General features: G+C 41.7%; 1 long non-coding RNA gene across 1 annotated transcript; it reads right to left on the minus strand.

Annotated features, from left to right (window-relative positions):
* Positions 1 to 871: 871 nt before the first annotated feature.
* LOC146889843 (uncharacterized) lies at positions 872 to 20,296 on the minus strand. The gene is made up of 2 exons (XR_014999720.2): positions 19,860 to 20,296; positions 872 to 1,565 (listed from the first exon to the last, which is right to left on the minus strand). It is a non-coding gene; the product is annotated as an uncharacterized LOC146889843 (long non-coding RNA).
* Positions 20,297 to 20,507: the final 211 nt, after the last annotated feature.

The following is a 20,507-nucleotide window of genomic DNA, read 5'->3' on the forward strand; positions in this document are numbered from 1 at the left end:
AAAAGTAAACGGTAACCTGTGTGCCACCATAAATCTGAGTGTGAACACAGTAAACGGTAACCTGTGTGCCACCATAAATCTGAGTGTGAACACAGTAAACGGTAACCTGTGTGTCACCATAAATCTGAGTGTGAACACAGTAAACGGTAACTTGTGTGCCACCATAAATCTGAGTGTGAACACAGTAAACAGTAACCTGTGTGCCACTATAAATCTGAGTGTGAACACAGTAAACGGTAACCTGTGTGCCACTATAAATCTGAGTGTGAACCAAGTAAATGGTAACCAGTGTGCCACCGTAAATCTGAGTGTGAACCAAGTAAATGGTAACCAATGTGCCACCATAAATCTGAGTGTGAACAAGGTAAATGGCAGCCAGTGTGCCACAGCAAATATGAGTGTGAACAAAGCAGTTTAATAGTTGACCTTCTGCTCATTTCCTTCTTACTATTCTTACACTAAAACCATAAAAATTTGTTTTTAGATAATTTTAATTATAAGAGATCAAGAAGCAAATTGTTAAAATGAAAACCTACATTGTTTTTTATTACTACTCTGTAAAAGGAACAGCGGGCCAGTTCCCACCACCCACCCAGCTAGCTTTACCCAAAATAATTACACGGAAACTGTATTTATTTAAACACTGCCTGGGCCATTATCTGTAGCCTCTTATTGGCTAACTCTTACATATTGATCTAACCCATTTCTACTAATCTGTATAGCACCACGAGATGGTGGCTTACCGGGAAGGATCTTAACCTGCGTCCATCTTGGAGAGGAGAGCTATAGTGTCCGCCTGCCTCTGCTTTCTTTATCCCACAATTCTGTTCTGTCTACTCCACCCACCTAAGGGATGGCCTATCAAAAAGGCCAGGGCAGTCTTCTTTATTAACCAATGAAAGTAATAGACAGATGACCCTCCTCCTTCATTTCCCCTTTTTCTGTTTAAACAAAAAAGAAAGGCTTTAACTTTAACATAGTAAAATTACATATAACAAAATAGTTATCAAGCAAGAATTACAGTTACAATATTTATATCTATTTTATCTTTTATCATAACTAAGGAAAACTATAACTATAACTAACCATTCTTCATTTCCATCAAAGACTCCAGAAGGATATAATATTACCTAAATAAACAAGAAGTAAGCAACTTTCAAACTCTAGAAAAGACAGAGACATCTTGCTGCCTGTACAGTCTCCCAAAGTTCTTTTGTACCGTTGGGGCATCCATCTTCGGTCTACAGGCCCATAGTATCCAGCAGACATTTCCATGAAGCAGGAAATTTCAAAGGCAGTTCAGTCACTATCTGCTGTGTCCTGCAGAATGTCTTGCAGACTCTTTCATGAATCAGGAACCCCGAAAGACCATCTCACCTTTAGGCAAGTTCAGCAGTCCTCTCTCTGAGTGTTCTTTGTGTCCAGTTTATGCAACAGTCCAGGCAAGATCAGTTTCTTGCCCAAATGCCTATCAAACTCCATAAGGAACCTCTTTGATGCCGATCTTCCTCTTGAAGTAGATTAGTGCTGCCAGGAGCAGACGTGTCTCATTGTCATGAAAAGCCCTAAGTTATTAAAACATTTAAAATGTCATATTCTGTAGTCTTTGAAAGATATGAAGAATGCCTATCTAACTGAAACATATCTCTATATATCCAGAAAATCCAACTAACATGACTACAAGCTTGACTATTATTGATGATTACCCATTAACAACCCACATTTCCTAATTATACATTACATTTTTAAATGAACTACACAATCACAATACCTCAATCAAGAGCAGAAACGCATATACATATAGAAAAATTGACCTTAAAATCCATACCAATGCAAATTATTCATATCTATATCATATCCCCCTTTAAATGTAAAAGAACATTTATAAACAATATTTGAGAATATGGGCACAGTTATTTCTCTCCAAACTGCTTCATGCTGAATGGGGACGCTGTTATTCAGGTCTTTCATGGTGTGTGCCAGGTTCATCTCAGTCGGCAGTTGAGTGAAGTAATTTTTTGAGGGTGTTCACAACAACCTTTCAGGAAGGTGTGGTCTATCATACCATATTGGGATAGAAGTAATCCACAGGGTCTCATCCTCTGTGAAAACAAAAGAAGACCCTCTTTTCCAAAGCATCATATACTTAGATGCAAATTCTGAAGTCATTATACCCTTATGATATCCATGCTGGTTTAGCTTGGCAGTCCATATAATGAAACGTCTCTCTGTATTTAGCTCCTTCACAGTCAAAAATTTTAAAGAAAACACAATATACATAATCCAGACTCTCTGTGAATTTTCCATTTTTACGTGGCTTATTTTTATTTATTTTTATCTATAACTACCCATACTCTGTCTCTTTAAAGACTTTACCCTTTTTTTAAGGCATTAACTTTATTTTTTATACTCTTTTTCTTCTCTCTCCAAAGCCTATGTGCACTCATCCAACACTGTGACCCATTTATAGGTCTTCTATGTCTGAATCTGTCCTGTTGTGAATCTGTAATTTTTTTTACTATCCAGGAGCACTTCTTAAAATGCTAAGCACTTCTTAAAAACCTAAGTTGCACCATGTAGAGGTAATACGGTACCGCCTGTGTCCTGCCCAGTCTAAGCCTTAACTGCGCTGTTGTTATGATAATTACGATAGTTCCTGCCTGAGTTCAGCACAGTTCAGCTTGGCAGAGCGGAGCTGGAGCTGCTCCTGCCTAGGCCATTTGGTGCCCCTGAGCTGCGCACAGTTCCAGGCACACAGCAAGTCCACATTGCCACCAAGCAAGCAAGCATTTTACTCCAAATGCTCCATTCAAAAGCTCTGTCTCCCGCAGAGATCGCGATGGCAGCACAGCCCAGGAAGCCGCATTTTTAAGATGACTTTTTTTCTGCTTTTTTTCTGCTGCTGTTGCTGAATCAGGAAATCTCTCTACAGCTCTTCCTAGCAGACAGCAAAAAGCTGTGTTAAACTCTCTTTCCCTTATTTTTAAGCCCTCTCAGGTTTTTAAGTGGATTTAGTTACCACGTTGGGTGCCACTCTGTAAAAGGAAGGAGTGGTGGGCTGTGTTCCCCCCCCAGATCCAGGCTAGTTTACCCCCAAAATAATTACACACGGAAACTGTATTCATTTAAACACTGCCTGGCCCATTATCTGTAGCCTCTTATTGACTAAGTCTCTCTTCTTTGGGAGGGTCATCTGTCTATATGTTACTTTCATTGGTTAATAAAGAAGACTGCCTTGACCTTTTTGATAGACCAGCCCTTAGGTGGGTGGAGTAGATAGAACAGAATTGTGGGATAAAGAAAGCAGAGGCAGGCAGACGCTATAGCTCTCCTCTCCAAGATGGACGCAGGTTAAGATCCTTCCCTGTAAGCCACCATCTCGTGGTGCTACACACATTAATAGAAACGGGTTAATCAAGATGTGAGAGTTAGCCAATAAGAGGGTGGAACTAACGGGCCAAGCAGTGTTTAAAAGAATACAATTTGTGTGTTGTTATTTTGGGTGTAAAGCTAGCCGTGCGTGAGCTGGGCAAGAATGCAGCCTGCTGCTCCTTTTTACACTACTCTCACATGGTATTGTCTATAAAATGCTGGCTTTTAAATATCAAATTTATAAACTTCATTAAATACTTCCTCAACTCTAATTCCAGTTTTTCTCATGTTATTTTTATAACTCTTCCCAACACAGGAAGTTTAAAGCGAATTTCAAGATATTTTCCTAAAATTCCAGATTTTTTTTTTCTGATTTGCTGCTAAGCACTGGCTCCACACATTAAATTCTCTGCATTTCAGGTTTCTTGGCTACAAAATCTCTAGGGCATTGCTCGCTTAACTTGCAAAAATACTTGAGAAATCATGGTTCTTGGAGCTGAAGTGACTTTAAAACCACCGAATATATTGACAATGACAGCTTCCTTCACAGTTCCATTGTGCGAGCAAAGATTTACTTCAAAATAGTGGTAACGGGCACTGAATTGATTTGGAAACAGGTACTTTGAGATCTAAGGAGATTCGGTGCCTTTAAAAGCTATGCAGCGAGCCAGGAGCAGTGGTCCATACTCTGCTATAATCCAGAATGGGGAGGTGGAGGCCGGATTTTCACCAGTTCAGCCTCCCCACGTGGTAGGTTTGAGGCCAGCCTGGGCTACACGACCACTGGTTTTGAAAAACAAAACGGAGACAACAAGCAAACAGTGCTGTGGCCGGCGCTGAGCAGCTTGCACACCCGCGAAGAAAGCTGGGGGGATGGTTTGAGTCCAAAAGCTGGAGGCCAGCCTGGGTAGCATAAAAGGGTTATGTCTAAAAATAAATTTAAAAAATTAAAAGATACTGCCAGGCGTTGGTGACGCACGCCTTTAATCCCAGCACTCGGAAGGTAGAGGTAGGCAGATCTCTGTGAGTTAGAGGCCAGCCTGATCTACAAGAGCTAGTTCCAGGACAGGCACCAAAAACTACGGAGAAACCCTGTCTCGAAAATCAAAAAAAAAAAAAAAATTAAAAGATACTGCGAATCTCATATAAGGATAAAACTCAAATCCAGAGTATATTTATATCTCCCCAGAAGAATAAGATTCTCCAAATTCCATGCTACTCTTAAACCTCTAAGCCAACACTGCACACAGAAAATAGAACCCACAATGATAAGCACCTAAAGAGCTGTATTCATGATGTACAATAATGTATCTTATGACTTTTGCTTCCTATTATCTTATTTCCAATGTCTTTCCCTCAAGGCAATTAAAGCAAAGCGTAAGAAATACCAGATTTAGGGGCTAGACCCCATCTCCAAACCAGAAACTATCTGCAATTGATAACTGCTCACAAAATAAAAATTAGTTTTCTCTCACGATGTCTCACTGAGTAGACAACACTTACAGGCAGGACCCATGCCCAGTAGTAAACGGCTAAACAAAACAAACTCGATGGGGCTTCCGCAGGATTTTTTCTCACAGTGCCTCTGGCACTTTTTTTTCAACCTTACAGAACTGTTGCTTATACATCATGGTTTCTGATTTTGTTTTTCTGGGTTTCTGTGTGTAAAATGTGTCTCAGTGTCTGTATGTTTCCTGAGCTTTTTTTCTTTGGCTTTATTTTTTTTCTGTTTGTTTTGTCCTATTACAGTGTACTTGTTTTTACTTTATCTTATTTCATTATTAGTGTGTATTCTGATGGGTGAGGATTGGGGTAGGAGGGAAGGTTGTAAGGATCTGGGAGGCACTGTGGAGGGGAACCATAATCACATTATAGTATATTTTTAAAAACCTATTTTCAATTGATAAAGAAGAAAAAGAACTAAGAGTTAGAGAGAGAGCCCCAGAATGGGACCCCAAGTCCAATTGCCAGACCCCACATACAGAAGCAGACGGTGGTAAGTTACACTTGTAACCCTGGTGCTGGGAAACTAGAGACAGGACAGTCATGGAGGCCTGCTGGCTGGCCAGCCTCATCCAGTCCAAAAGCTCCAAGCCAAGGACTTGACCCTGTCTAACAAACAAGGTGGAACACACCTGAGGTCTGGCCTACACACACACACACACACACACACACACACACACAAACGCACACACGCACACACGCATGCACACGCAAACACACACACAGAGATAGATAGCCACACACATTCACATTCACGAACACACAAACACATATATATATATGTACAAGGAACTGTCAGAAGTGAGAAAACTAGCAAGTTCCATGGGGAAAACATGGAAACGTGTGACAGAGAGAGAGGAAGAAGGAGGAGGAGGAGGAGGAGGAGGAGGAAAGAAAGAAAGAAAAAACTAGAAGGGATGTATAAAGCTACAGACTCAAAGGGTAGAAAGAATGCGAGGGCCGGCTTTGGGCAACTCCCTTCTCCTGTTTGGGGTCCTTCTCTGTTCTGAGTGACCCTTTCTTGCTCCTTGCCTTGAGCAAAAATCCTGAGGAGTATTTCCCAGCATTGAATGGGGATATTATTTATGGTACAAGCCCCTTCAAGCACGGGGCAATTTTCTAGCGAGAGCTGCCCCTCCCCCACCCCAGCCATCATACTGTTTGGGTTTGGTTTTGATTTCTCAAGCTCCTCTCCTCCCCCACCATTTTCCCTGGCTGGTCCCCAAGTCCCGCTTCTTCCTGTGATCCTGCATCGCTGCCCTCCCAGTTTTCCTTCGGTTGTTTTCCTTACAGCTGTCCTCCACTCCCTCCCGTTTCTCCTCTCAGCCATCACATCCTCTATTAGCAGAGGTTATCTCGGGTGCCGACTCCCCTCTCGGCGGCAGTCACTTGCTCCTGACCCTACTCTAAAGGGGAGTTTCGTGTCGTTATTTGTGCATATTTTCCCTCCCAAAGGGACGATCATTCAGATTTTCTAAGGTTCCTGCTCTCCTACAGCCCGCAGGAATGCCATCAGCTGGAAGACAGGCGGCAGGAGATCTTCCCTTTAGGGACTCCCTCCTCACTCCTCGCTGGGCTCTTTCGGAATATGCCTTCCTCCACCACACAGCATTGTCAGATGCAAGCTAAGCTGGGGAGAACGAGAGAACACCAGCCTTGATCCCATGGTGCTATTAACCAGTGGCACAGAATTTCTTTCTGAACACATAGCTGTTTATGCAGCCGGGGTCGGACCCAAGCTGTTGGAGCTGCACAATGAGAGCCACAGAAGAAATTGCAGGGAAGGGAAGCAGCATTTCCTTCAAGACCCATCCCCTAGAGAGTGCATCATGGTTGTTTTGGAGGACTATGTGGCCCTGTGGGGATGGTGTCTTGATTTTTCAAGCATACATATGCCATCTTGTAGGGCTGGATGGAACTCATCCGGTACTGCTTTTTAAATGAACCAAATCAGACAGAGGCTATCTGTTCAGAGAAATGTAACGCCAGACCAGAAAAAGGGAGACCCTGACCTGAGACACTTGTTACAAATGGAGGAATGATGGGGAAAGCTGGATTGCATAGTGTTGAACTGCTGGGTTCTCTCTTGGCGTCCACACCTGTTTGCTCAAGGCTTGGTGGACTGCCCACACTACTGCTTGCCTCCTTCTCTTCTTCCTTGTGACTTAATGCAGTTCTAAGTGGAAAAATATCTATCTGTGATTTAAGATGATGTGGACTATTGTGATAAACTCCCACGGCTATCCAGAAAGAAAGGAAGGAGGGAAGGAGGGAGGAAGAAAGGGAAGGAGGGAGGGAGGGAGGAAGAAAGGGAGGGATGGAGGGAGGGAGGGAGGGAGGGAGGGAGGGAGGGAGGGAAGGAGGGAAGGAGGGAGGGAGAGGAAAGAAGATGAAAGAAAGATCAAATGAAAAGCAGTTATTACCAGTTTGAACATAGTGCCAGCTCCAGTGCAGAAGCCTAGAGGAGGAGAGCCTGGGCAGTCCAGGACTCCCAAGAGTAGCCCTTCCAGACAGGCTTGTCATTCTCTGTCCTGTGAGACTCAGGAGGCAGGACATGGACACCAGAGAATTCCTCAAAATAGACATAAGGGGCCCGAGCACACAGCTGGGATTCCCTGCAGGACTTCGGCTGAAGCCTGAGGACTGGTGGCTAAAAACAAACAAGCTGGAAGCCTCTGGAAAACGTCAGAGGCCTTGAGTCTCCGGAGATGAAAACAGGTATTCAGAGAGAGTGAAGGGGAGAGCTCCAGCGTGGTGCCAGGCTCTCAAGTCACCAATGGATGGGATGCTCAGTTACCTAAAGATCTAGCAGGGATGGATGACTGACTATCTCATAGCAAAAGGTAGCACAAGAAAACTTCTAAAAGAAATTTTTCTGAGGCCTTGTAAATTTACCTTGAGGTAGAAATTACTTTCTTTTCATCTTCTCCCGGTATAAAGACAATATTATGCGCTATTTTGTTTCAAGAGAATTTGCAGACGTCGTGGTATCAGGAGTCTAGGGCAGGGTGCAAGCCGACTTTGGGGGAGGGGCTTAATGAAACTGGAAGACAGTTCAGTAGAGCGGAGACTATTGCACAGAATTGTCCCCTTTGTTTCCATTTGGTTTTAATATTTTTTTATTAAAAAGTTTAATACAACATATTTCAACCATATTCTTCTCTCTTCCCCCAAGTTCCCACAGAGGCTCCCTATCTCCCTTGCCATCCAACTTTATGATATCCCACATCAAAAAAAGGACCAGAAATGAAAATCAAAATAAATAAACAAACATTAAAACAAAGAATGCCAAAACAAAATAACACAAGACAAAGGCTACTAAGAGAAAACAATACTAACAGCATGCACACACACACAAACACACATACATACACACCCCACACACGGAGAAAGAGAGAGAGTAACACAATAAATATTTTAAAATAAAAAAAATAATTTAAAATTCCAGGATCTTCGCTTGCCCTCTCCTACAGATCTCTCAGTTTGTGGAGTAAGAACAGCAAGTACTGTTTCAGTTTTAAAATGTTTATACATAAGGATAATTATGATGGAATTTCTGGGATGAACACAAGGTAGAAATTACTGATAATTATTCCAGAACATTTTTTAGCACAAAGGTGCGATGACCCATCATCCTGGCCCCCAAGGCAAAAGGATCACTCTGAGTACCTCACCTGTCTACACAGTGAGACTCAGGCCAACAAGGATTGCATGTACAAATCCCAGCTCAAAACAGTCAAAACAGGTCACACATGGAATCACACTTCTTTAGTGCCAACTCTCGGGAGTCGAGGCAGAGAGATCTGTGTGAGTTCAAGCCCAACCTGGTCAGCAAAGTAAGTTCCAGGTCAGGTCAGCTAGAGCTACATAGTGAGAGACTGTTTCCAAGACAAGAAGAAGAAAAGGACAGTGTGATCAGATCCTGACTGAAGCCAACCCACCAGGTCACAGACACACCCTGCATCTGTCCTCCTTGCATTCACAGGGTCATGTGGTGTCACCTCCTATCTCACCACTGCTTTCTAATTCACACTGCCACAAGCCTCAGGAAACGTCAGGTGATCTCATGTCCTCTAGGCTTAGTGTAGCAGCACACTTCTCGTCCATGTCCTTCACATTTGTCGTCCTACTACAAGATGACTAGCTTTGCCCTAGTCAGGTTTCACCCTGAGTTTTATTTCTATGTGTCACTGTGTAACAGATGAGCATATATTCAGCAGTTTCTGCCATCTGTTTACTAGTTCAAAGCCCTATAGGTCAGAAGTCCAACATGGGCTGGGAGTGGTGGCATATGCCTTTAATCGGGAGACAGAGGCAAACAGATCTCTTAGCTGAGGCCATCCTAGTCTACAGAATGAGTTCCAGGATATCCAGGGCTAGCTACATAGAGAACCCCGGTCTCAAAAAAACAAAAAAACGAAAAGAAGAAGAAAAAAGGGAGGACGAGGAAGAGGAAGAAGGGGAAGAGGGAAAGGGAGAAGAAAGAAGAGGAAGAAGAGGAGGAGGAGGAGGAGGAGGAGAAGGAGAAGAAGAAGAAGGAGAAGTCATCCAACATGATCCCTTAGCTCTCCATTCATAAGATAAAAATCAAGTTGTCAGCTGAGCTGATTTCTCTTCTGCAGGCCCTACAATGGTGTTTCCAAGCCCATGCAATTTCTTGGCAGAATTCAGTGCCTCTGACTGCTGGCATGAGAGCTTCTCTGCCTTGACAACTATTGCCTTGGACCTTCCTCAGCTCCTTGAAGTTGTCTGACCATCTTCTCATCTGCTCCCTTCATCTTCAAGTCAATTCCTCTTTACTCTCCAGATCTCTTTGAGGTTCTGTATAGGTCTTCTAGCTAAAAGAGATGTCTGTTAATATGTCTCCTGTGAGGAATTGAGGCCTATGGGTAAAGTCTTATCTTCTGTTTGATTCTCAATTAAGCATTAAAATGACAGCAGTGTCATGTGACATACACAACAATGTCATGTGACATACACAGGTGTCAATGTCATGTGACACACACAGGTGTCACATTTTCATTAGGACATTGTAGGAATTCTTGACACTGCTATCTGTTGTCCTGTGTGCCTCCCCCCAATCCGAGGTAGATTTGTAGAGTTGGTCTTGGGTAAAGATGCAGGCAGAAGAAGATGGGAGTTCAGTGTTTTGTGACAGGCTCCCTTTCCTCCTTTAGCTGACAATACCCAATCTTTCATTTCCAGTTTGTAGAATCCTTCAACAATGCATCAAACTTGTATTTTTCTTTGTCTCCTAATATTTTTCTGCCTTTTGTGCAGGTTTGTGGAATTGCAAGTTACAGAGACTCCTGGATTCTTTTCAATGTTCTTCAACACAGCACATCTTCACAAAGAAGCCCCAAGCACAAGCAGATCCCCTTTCCGTTGGCTTCTTGAGGTCTCCTTCAACTAAACAAAATATAGGGAACATGGTACTTAACAATTTTCCCACCTTGAATTGTCTGTCTATAGGAGAACTGCCCCTAGCAAAGATTTCCTAAGACACAGAAAACAAAATCCTTAAAGGGACAAAATATTGATCAGTTGGAGTTCATTGACTTCAGTTCTTTAGAGCCATTAACAGTAGCAAGGTTAAGATGTAGACTGGGAGAAGAGATGGTTAATGCATATATCTCGTAAAGGGTCTTCATCTTGAATATATAAAGAATGCCTTCAAATCAATAATTTTAAAAAAGGAGACCTCAACACAAAAATGAGAAAGTGTCAGAATAGACACTCCACAAAAGAACATAACCAAGCAGAAAATAATCATACAGAAAGATGTCTGATTGCCTTAGACTTTGAGGGAACTATAGGTTAAAAATCATAATGAAGAAATCTCACTATGCCTTTCCAGTGGGAATAGCAAGAGAAAGTGGGGTAACCAGAACTCCCACACTTTAAAAGTCGACTCATCCAGGAAAGCTGAGTATACCCTTGTCCACAACTCAGTGGTTCCACCGGTAAGCGTGGCCCCAAGAGAATAGCCAATGATGGTGATGGATGCTAACTGCGGCATTCACTGCAATATGCTCCCCATCACCCACAAACAACCAAAAGAACCATTAAAATGGATATTTTAAACTTATAAAATATATAAGAAATCACTGGGTAATTGCATACATGAGATAGCATACAAGAATGGTGTGATCACAACACACAAAACAGAATAGCTCACATACAACATTAAATAAAGAATCAATTGTAGAAAAACATATTTTTATACATAAAAATATTATATATATTTTTATATATAAAACTAAAGACATGCAAAATATTGCATGAGTTTAGAAGTACAGGTAATTTCACCCTGGTTGGAATGGGGTCATTAGAAGTAAAAGGGGGTACCTGTGGATCTGATTATTAAACCTGGGTAAGAATTCCACATATCTGTTCATTTTGTGAAGCTGAATGGAGCTTCTTACTCATGGACTTTCTGCAGCCATTTCATGTTTCAAGAAAAAGCTTACACTGTAAGAAAATAATACTTTGTGTATCTAATATCTCTCCTAGCCATAAGCACAGAACCACATTGATTTGTTCACTATAGCTTTATCAGCCCTAGACAACGCCTTACATACTTCTTGTTTAACAGTGGATTAATGAATTTCAAGAGACTTTTAAAAAATACTGTGGTTCTTTGTCTTCCTCTGTGGATTTACTTGTACAGTGTTTTACCAAATATTCTTAGCTGCTCCAAGGCATTTATTTCTGGTAGACTGGCTAGCAGAAGAGAGAAGAGAAAGAGATACTAAGAGACCTTCATTTGTGGATTCTCTGTCACTGCAACAAAACACCTGACAAGATGAACTTAAAGAAGGGAAGGGTTATTTTGTTTCTGAGACTTTTGTTTCTGGTCCTATGGTGATATCCTGCCCAAGCACACGGGCCATGAAACCATGTGCTGAAACTTCTGATAGCAAGAGGTGAAATCCTTTCCCTCTTACATGGCTTCTTCCAGGTAGTTTTCAAAGTTATGGGACAAGTAACTAACATATAAAATCTTCCTTAAAATTTTTAATAGCCCAGTGACGTAAGATGGTTGTGGACTATTATCTCTTGAAGACAAGAGATGTGAGATTCTCATTGAGATTTGCTTTCCTACTAAATGTTAATCTTTAACTGGATTTGTTCTGTTGTTAGCCATGTTTTGTTTGGTTTTATGTGTGTGTGTGTGTGTGTGTGTGTGTGTGTGTGTGTGTGGTGGGTGCACTGTGTTTGCGAAGGCCAGACCTTTACCTTGGGAGCCTTGTCTATTGAAGCAGGCTCTCTTGCCAGCCCGGAGCTCCCTGGTTGGACCACCTATATCTCAGGGGCCCACCGGTTGTTACCTTCCTTTCACTAGGGCCATAGGGACCACATCTCCTGGGATTATAAAATAGATTCTGAACCCCAAGCTCAAGTCCTCTGTGTGTGTGTGTGTGTGTGTGTGTGTGTGTTCGTGTGAGTGCGGGTCAGAGGTCAACCGTAGATGTCTTCTTCCTTGATCACTTTTATGTTATTTTTCGAGAGAGAGAATATCACAGAACCTGAAGCTCAGCAATTGCTGAGTTCCAGAGATCCTTCTGTCTTAGCCCAGGCCCCCACAGTCAACTTTTACCATGGATGCTGGAGAACTAAACTCAGGTCCTTACAAGTCAAGCACTTTTCAGACTGAGCCTTGTCCCCATGCCCATACCAGTGGTATCTTTAAAGCTGGAAAGTGACTGTGGCATTCTGACACTGGAGTGTCTGACTTATGGGAAGCTGTCTCTGTGCGCACAGCACGAATTTTATCTCGCCTCATCTGGTGCCATCACTGCTATGTGGGAAGGGACAGCACAGTAGCCCGCCAGCCCTTCTGAATTACAGAAGCCACACCCAAGCTCAGCTCGTGCCCTGCAAACCTCTTTCTGAGGGTGCCTTTTTAAAAGTAGGGTTTTATTTCACTTCCTTATCACAGACCTTCAGTCAGATTCGGAGGGTTTGATGACAAGGGCAGATGACAGTGGCCACACCACCATTCACAGTGCCACTCAGTCCTCTGTCCACAGCTACTCCTCCTCAACTGCTGGCTGACAACCTTCCCCAACCCCAGAGCATGACAGGGCCTGTCCTAGGCCACAGGAGTACTAAATGGCCGAGTAAGTGTGATATTCTCCATGACTGTTAGTGAGCCAGGCCTGAGGGTGCATCTCTATCATATTAGCTGCTCTGGGGCTGAAGCAGGAGGGCTGCAAGCTCATGCCTTGCTTGGGCTACAGAGCGAGTTGAAAGCCATCCTGAGCAGCACTGTGAGTCTCTATGAGCAGCACTGTGAGAACTCTGAAGACAGAGTTCTGGGTAAAGGGCTGGCTTCACACGGGAAGGACCCTAGATGGGATCCCTAGCAACAACAAGCAAAACTGAACAAAGGACCAAAGGAACTGCTCTGCTTGATGACCCTTCTGCCGTCAATGAAGCACAATTTAAAAAAAAATAATAATAATTTCAACTGTCAATTTCAGTTTATTTCAACTTATTTCACCACAGGTTTTTACTTTCATTTAAAAGATGATCGAAGTGAACCAGGTAAGGGAATTTATTTTCACTTGTGCAGAAACCAAAACATAAAAAAAGAGAAACGTTTTTGGCAGAGAGAAGGGCTATGTTACTTTGAACAGGGGGAAAGGAGGCTATAACATAAAAGGGAAAATATTTCAGAATTGTAAGGAAAACATTTTCCACCAGGAAATGTTCCCCAATGCTTTCCTAGTTGTCTGGCATAGCCTAGCCCTGCCATTCCAAGCCATCTGCCTCTTGGCAGCACAGCTGTGAGGTGTATGTGGAGGAGATGCCTGCTGGCTTCAGCCACCCTTCATGTCACTGGCCGTGGCTCTCTTACATTGCTGTCTCGACTGGTTCATGTTTAAAGCCTTAGAGAATAATATTTTAAACTAACAGAAAGTAACCTATGGAGTAAATGGCTGCCATCAGTATGATGTACAATCACAAAATACATCACCGCTGTGGGGCAATTTTATTCAGTACCTTCTAGTAGAATGCTCTAGCTTAAGAATAAACATACATACAAACTTTTGAAAAGTGATTTCCTTCGACTAGATAAAAGTTGGCAAGCTTCATTTTTTGTTAAAGAGCTAACACAATAATCTTAATTTTTTAAAAAAATATTTTTATAAGTTTTGATCATATTTATCCTCCTCACATCCAACTTTGTGCTCTTTCTCTCTTTTAATAATAAATCAAAACTAAATAAAGCAAAAATCACAAGACCATTCAAGCACACACATACACAAAGAGAGACACACACACAAAAAACAAAACAAAGCAAACCATGAAGTCCATTTGCATTGGCTAACAGCTCCTGAGCGTTAGCCAGTTGCCCTGGAGTGTGGCTGATATATCCATTGTCACTCCATCAAATGGATTTGCCTTCTCTTGGCAGCTATCAATTACAAATACCTTGGGGTGGGACTTTGTGCCCACTTCCCCTTTCTAAGTTGGGATTTTTAAGAATCTGGCTCTTACACTCTTTCTGCTTCCTCTCCCAGACAGATCCCTGAGGTTAGAGAGAAACAGTCTTTATCTCACTGCTTAGGACTAAGTCCCTCACTCTCTGCACTCTGTACAGTTGTGGGTCTCGGTAATAATTGATTACCATCTGCTACAAGAAGAAGCTTCTCTGACAATGGTTTAGCAATACAATGGTCTGTGGGTATAGCAATATCGTTAAAAGTTGTTTCATTGTTATTTTCATTTAGAAGAATATTAGTAACAAATTTTCCTGCAAGGTTCAAAAGCTATTTAGTCTCAAGGTCTTGGTCTCTTAACTGTGTCAGGTATAGGCTCCATTTCATGGAACTAGTGTTAACTCCAATTAAAAAAAAAAAAGAAAAAGAAATTGGTTACTTGATGTGGGATTCATACAGAGGAGACTCTGTATGCTGTGAATATGTTTTATTGCCATTGGTTAATAAAAAAGCTACTTTGGCCTATGGCAGGGCAAAAAATAGCAAGGCAGGAAATTCAAGCAGAGAGAGAGGAGGGAAAAAAGGCAAAGTCGGGCAGATGCCATGTAGCTGCAATTAATATAGTTTTTGTGTGATTATTTGGATCTGGGAAGTTGGAAAATGAAAGTGCAGTTACTCCCATAACATTGGTTCCACTATTGCACTAGTGGTTACAAAGTAACTTTAAGCCCCCTGGGCTTTGCTACCTGTCCTTTACTCTTAAGTTCAGTACTGCAGTAAACATGGCCCTAGACAACAGACAATATCCAATGAGATGTTTTGATGGTGTGTCAAAGAAACTTTATTTACAAAAGCAAATGGCAGTTGTGCTTTCGGCATAGAGCTGTGGTCTGGTTGATCTGTGCTCTCAGTGATGGATATGTTTACAGCGACAACGCAAGGGTTTCTCCTGGACTCCCAACTCTAACCATCTGTTAGTCAGTATAGGTAGATTTTAAAAGTGTGAGCCATTTTTGAAAGTTAAAATGAACATGAATTCTCTCATGCAAAGATATTTTAAAAGAATAGGTCATTTCCAAGTATGATAAAGATTGGTCATTTTCTGTCACAAAAACATCAATAAGAAATACATCATTGGAACAAAAAACTTTGCAGTGCTTAAACAGTACACGAACTGGGGATTTGCAACCATGGCCTCTAGCACCTTTGGCCTTTAGCTGGCAGCAAGGCTCATAGGTGGTCTCCCTGATAGGAACGCCAATTGTTAGTCAAGACTAGCTCTGTCTTTCATTTTGATGGCATTGTTATACACAGCACTGACTCCACTTCACTTGAGGCTTGTTAGAGACAGGATTTTTTTTGTTTTTTGTTTTAACATCACTAAAAAAAGATTTGCTTTCCAACTGGGCACAGCGAATGGCAGCCATCTTTTCCTTTATTCATGAGCTCCCTGATAGTTTAGCAGATATTTCCTACCCATGATTTTGTTCAACTTTCAAATGAACAAGCAAATTGAAAAGTACCGCATTCTAGGTGGGATACTATTGCATGTCCAGAAAAAACAATGTGATTCTCCCATCTACCAAGACTTTCTGCTGCATCACTTTAAAATATGGCAGACAGTCTAAATGAATTATTCCAATATTCATGCTTGCATACTAATAGAATTTACTCCAAAATGTGCAAGTCAACTACATGTAAATCAAGAGCTGGTCTAAGATTCTTACAATGGTATACTTTGCCTTGTAGAGTCAGTCCCAGGAAACAGAAGGCAGCATGCTAACCTAGAGGTGAGGGCATAGAGTTTGTCTCTCAAGTTCCTTACCCATGATTTACTGTTTAGCCCTGGATTTCAGATATTTTCTTATATCAAACAAGAGTTTTTTTTATTGGCATAGCAATTGAAAACACTATTATATTATCCTGATAATGTATACATCACTATGATACTATTTATTGTGTTTGATATGTTTGTCCTTTTTGAGGTGCTTATATGAAGGGTGGAGTTAGTTCATCCTCTGTAGTCAATGTCTCTTGAATAAATGAACCAATGAAAGTCTTTATTTACTCTTTCCTTAGTAGTATTAAAGCCACTGAATGCTGGTATGTAGTAGTAAACAGGAAAAAGCCTGGTTCCCGTAGAGCACACATTCAGGTCTTGAACTTAAAATCTCCCTACGTCATCCTCCTGAGCACTGGCATTGGCTACAGGCATGCACCACCATGCCTAGTTTATGCCTTGTGTTCTTATATTTGAAATGGGAATACCAACAGCCGCCTTTTCTTATAGAGGCTTCTGAAGGCATTTAATGGCCATCACCATGGGAACATAAGTTTAAATGTTGTGCTATAACCTTGTCTCAAAGTTGTTCATTTCATCAATGAATGCTTAGGTCTATTAAGGGGATAACATGTTTGGAGCAGGCTGGAGAGCAAAGCAAAATCAATGCAATAAAGAAGGGAAGAGACTAGGGAAATGAAGGTGTTAGTTCCATGTCTCTAATGACAGGCATTCTAATCAGGACGCTTGGGGCTGGGCTGATTTGACATCACATCATATGTGACCTTAGATAAATCACTAGTGTGGTGGTTCTCAGCCAGTGAGTAGTGACCCCTTTAGGAGTCGAATGCTCCTTTCACAGGGGTCACCTAAGACAGTCGGAAAATGTAGGTATTTATATTACAATCCATCACAGTAGCAAAAGTATAGTTATGAAGTAGCGACAAAAATAATTTTATGGTTGTGGGTCAGCACAACATGAGAAACCGTATTACAAGGTCACAGCTCTAGTGGAACCTGCTTTGCTCTATGTAAATATGGAATTTGATGTGTACCTCTTAGCACATTGTCAAGATTAAAAGAGATATTGTACCTAAATACCTAGGATACCACCAATACCAGTTTATTAGATAAAATACAGTAAGTTTGTTATCATCACCACCAACGTTATCATCTTGACCATATCAGAAGTTCAAGATACTGAAGACAGCTCTTCATCATCCGGCCAAAAGACCTCTTAAGGACAACTCTTATGAGGATTCACTTTCAAAGCACCTGACTGTACATTATGCATTGGGGGGCCTATTTATTGCAAGAGTTTGGATAGGCCTAAAAGAACATCTTTTTGATAAATTAATTCCCCAAGAATTTGACCAACTGGGAAACAGGAGTGGCCCTGGAAAATGTGTATCTATAGGAAAAAGGACAGGATTCTGGAAAATCTCAGTGATATTCGACATTAAAAATGAACGCAGGAGGTCTTGTGTGACTTGGATAAAGATGACAATGTATTAGCGGTTCCAGGAAAAGTAGAAGGCGGATTTGGAACTGAGCAATGCAGAAATGAAGCAGTGCTGCGGCAAGGCGAAGGGATGGGTGAATCAGATGCTTGCTTTTCCATTCGGGACAGACGAGGTGCCGAGCTGGCAGGAAACACAGCGAAAGGCTTGATGCACATGAATCTCATAAATCTGTCTGAATTCCTTCTGCACTGTAGAGGGCATCTGCCACTCTTATCTGCCTGGCATCCGTTACTGTGAAGAGCTGCCCCTCCCATCTCTGGATGATTCTCTTGAATCTGTCAGTCAAGGAGCCCTGCCTTCCTCATTGCAACGGTACCCATTTATGCTTCAGAATACCTCAGTTCCTAGGCCTTAGTGATTGGTCCAGAGCTGAATACATAACTCAAGCCTGAGAGCTGTCAGTGTCAGGTGATCCTCGAGCTGCGTGGAGCTTTGTTGCTATATTTTGGGAGAAAACAAAACACTAAGAATTAAGCCAAAAGGCTGGGCAAGAACCAAACTGGAATTAGAAATAGAGAGAGAAAGAGGGAGAAGGAAATGGAGGGAAAAGACAGCAGGAGAAATAAGAAAGAGGGAGGGAGAAAAAGAGGGAAGAGAGAAAGAGAGAAAGATTGAGAGCTGTCATTCAGCCATCAGTGAAGCAGCCACCTCTAGAGACTTCAGAATGACTTGACAATTTGAACAAGCACATCACTTTTTTCTAATTGACATTTAAAGCCTATAACTACAATAATCAATGAAGACAAGTAAGAAGGAAAGGAAGAGTCTAAAATCATTTGTGACCATCTAAATGGGGTGCTTAATTTATCTGTGTAAAAGTGAATAAATAAAAACGCACAGTAGGATGTTACAACAGTTGAGTAGAGGTGCCTTGGGCTTTAAAGCAGCCAATGGGCAGAGTCTGCCACATCAGCTTCAACAGAAGGGCAGGTACGTAACTCCAAATGAGACGAGCATGGAGCCATGTTCAGTGCATCTGTCTGTGGCTTGACTACCATCGTCTTGGAAATTCATATCTTGGTCTTGAACTCATGATTTTTTTTTAAAAAAAGTAACTATTTCTCAGTCTTTCATTACATTAACTGCAACCTCCCTGGGGGGTTTAGGAAATTATTTTACAGTCACAAGAAGACTTAGCAGGAAGCACAAAGATCTTGAGCCAGTTGGACCCACACTGCTTAATAAGCTTAGAAACAGAAGGTACACTTTGTGTTTCTTTGTGTATGTGTGTGTGGGGGGGGGGTTATATGATTAAAATATATTGTATAAAAAATTAAGTATAAATTGATTTGAAAGGGTGTTAGTAATGCTTAAGAAAAACTATCCTTAGTCGGGTAGTGGTGGCACACGCCTTTAATCCCAGCACTTGGGAGGCACAGGCAGGTGGATCTCTGTGAGTTTAAGGTTAGACTGGTCTACAGAATGAGTCCCATGAGAGTCAGAACTGTTACACAGATGAACCCTGTCTGGAAAAACAAAGCAGAAAGAGAGAGAGAGAGAGAGAGAGAGAGAGAGAGAGAGAGAGAGAGAGCACCTAACATCAGAGATGCTGACAAAATTTCACATCAACTGCATTATTAATTTTAAGTTTTCTTTTACATTCAGTTTTATAATTGAAGAGTCATTGAAAACACCAACTATGGCTGCAGTTTATCTTTAGAGGTGAGTTTTTAAATTCACAAGTACTCTATTTATTTTCTTGCTAAAGTCAGGCTTATCAAATATCTGAGTTGCTTGATAAATTATAAATGTTTTTCAAACATTTAAAGAATTTAAGTAATGGTGTAAATTTTAATCTGCAAAAATTTAACCAGTGGAAGTATGCTTTTAAAACTATATTAAAATGACTCGTCTTAGAGGTAAAATCAGAATTACAAAGTAAATTTAAGGTACTCAGAAAATTACAGTTTTAATATTCAAATGCCTTTCTATGCACAAACTCCTGATCTTCTGAAGCTCTATAAAACATGTCAGCAAACACGGTAAGGAATGTCATTATAGACACAGAACGCCCAGTCCCACATCTTCCTGCTGGGAGTCATCCTGCGGCCCGACCTCCATGTCAGGAGCTGGAGCAGACCACGGAGAAGTCGTACTCATAAACAGCGGGGAACTAATTGGAGCAGCTTCCAGGAACCCAAACAGAAATGAAGGACAAACAACTGAAGTTGTGACAGCCAACCAACCAACAGATGATTCTTTCACCTGCTATTTTATTCAACATCTACTTACCAAATATACACTATTTGTCAGCCTCTGTTCTGGGAGCTCTGGAATGGCGGAAATGCAGGTCAGGGGTAGGAATTTGAAAAGGCAGTCGGAGAGCAGATAAACTGCCCGAGAGCAACAGGTTCGCTTGAAGGAGGAAGGACAACACTGTCAATCTCAGGTTCCTCATCGCTGTCCAGTGACACAGCCCAGACAATAAGAGGCAGTCACACCTTAAATCATCTGTGGAACATAGAGAAAATGTAAAAAGTGAGAAAGAGGGAATATTTTAAAAGTCGATAAAATTCAGTCTCCAAAGAAGGAGGCAGTGAAGGATCTCAGTATCAGTGGAGGAGATGGGAGGGGCACAGTCAGGAAGCAAAGTAAAGCAGACAGAGAGGTGAGTTCAAAGACTTTCAAAACCAGCTTCAAGGGTGCAAACACAGGTGGGACAGCATGAAGTAGAAGCCAGACAGTGTCTAAGTTTGTTTTCTGTTGCTGTGAGACAGCTCTGACCACACTACCGCGAAGAGGAAAAGATTTTTATTACAACCTAAGGGCAGAGTCCACCGTCAAAGGCAGTCAGGGCAGGGACTGCAGTGCAGGCCGTAGAGCAATGCCGCAGACTGGCTTGCTCAGGCTTTCACTGAGCTGACTCTCTGTGCACCTCCC

The sequence above is a fragment of the Myodes glareolus genome, chromosome 26, assembly GCF_982192425.1.
Source record: "Myodes glareolus chromosome 26, mMyoGla1.1, whole genome shotgun sequence".
NCBI lineage: Eukaryota > Metazoa > Chordata > Mammalia > Rodentia > Cricetidae > Myodes > Myodes glareolus.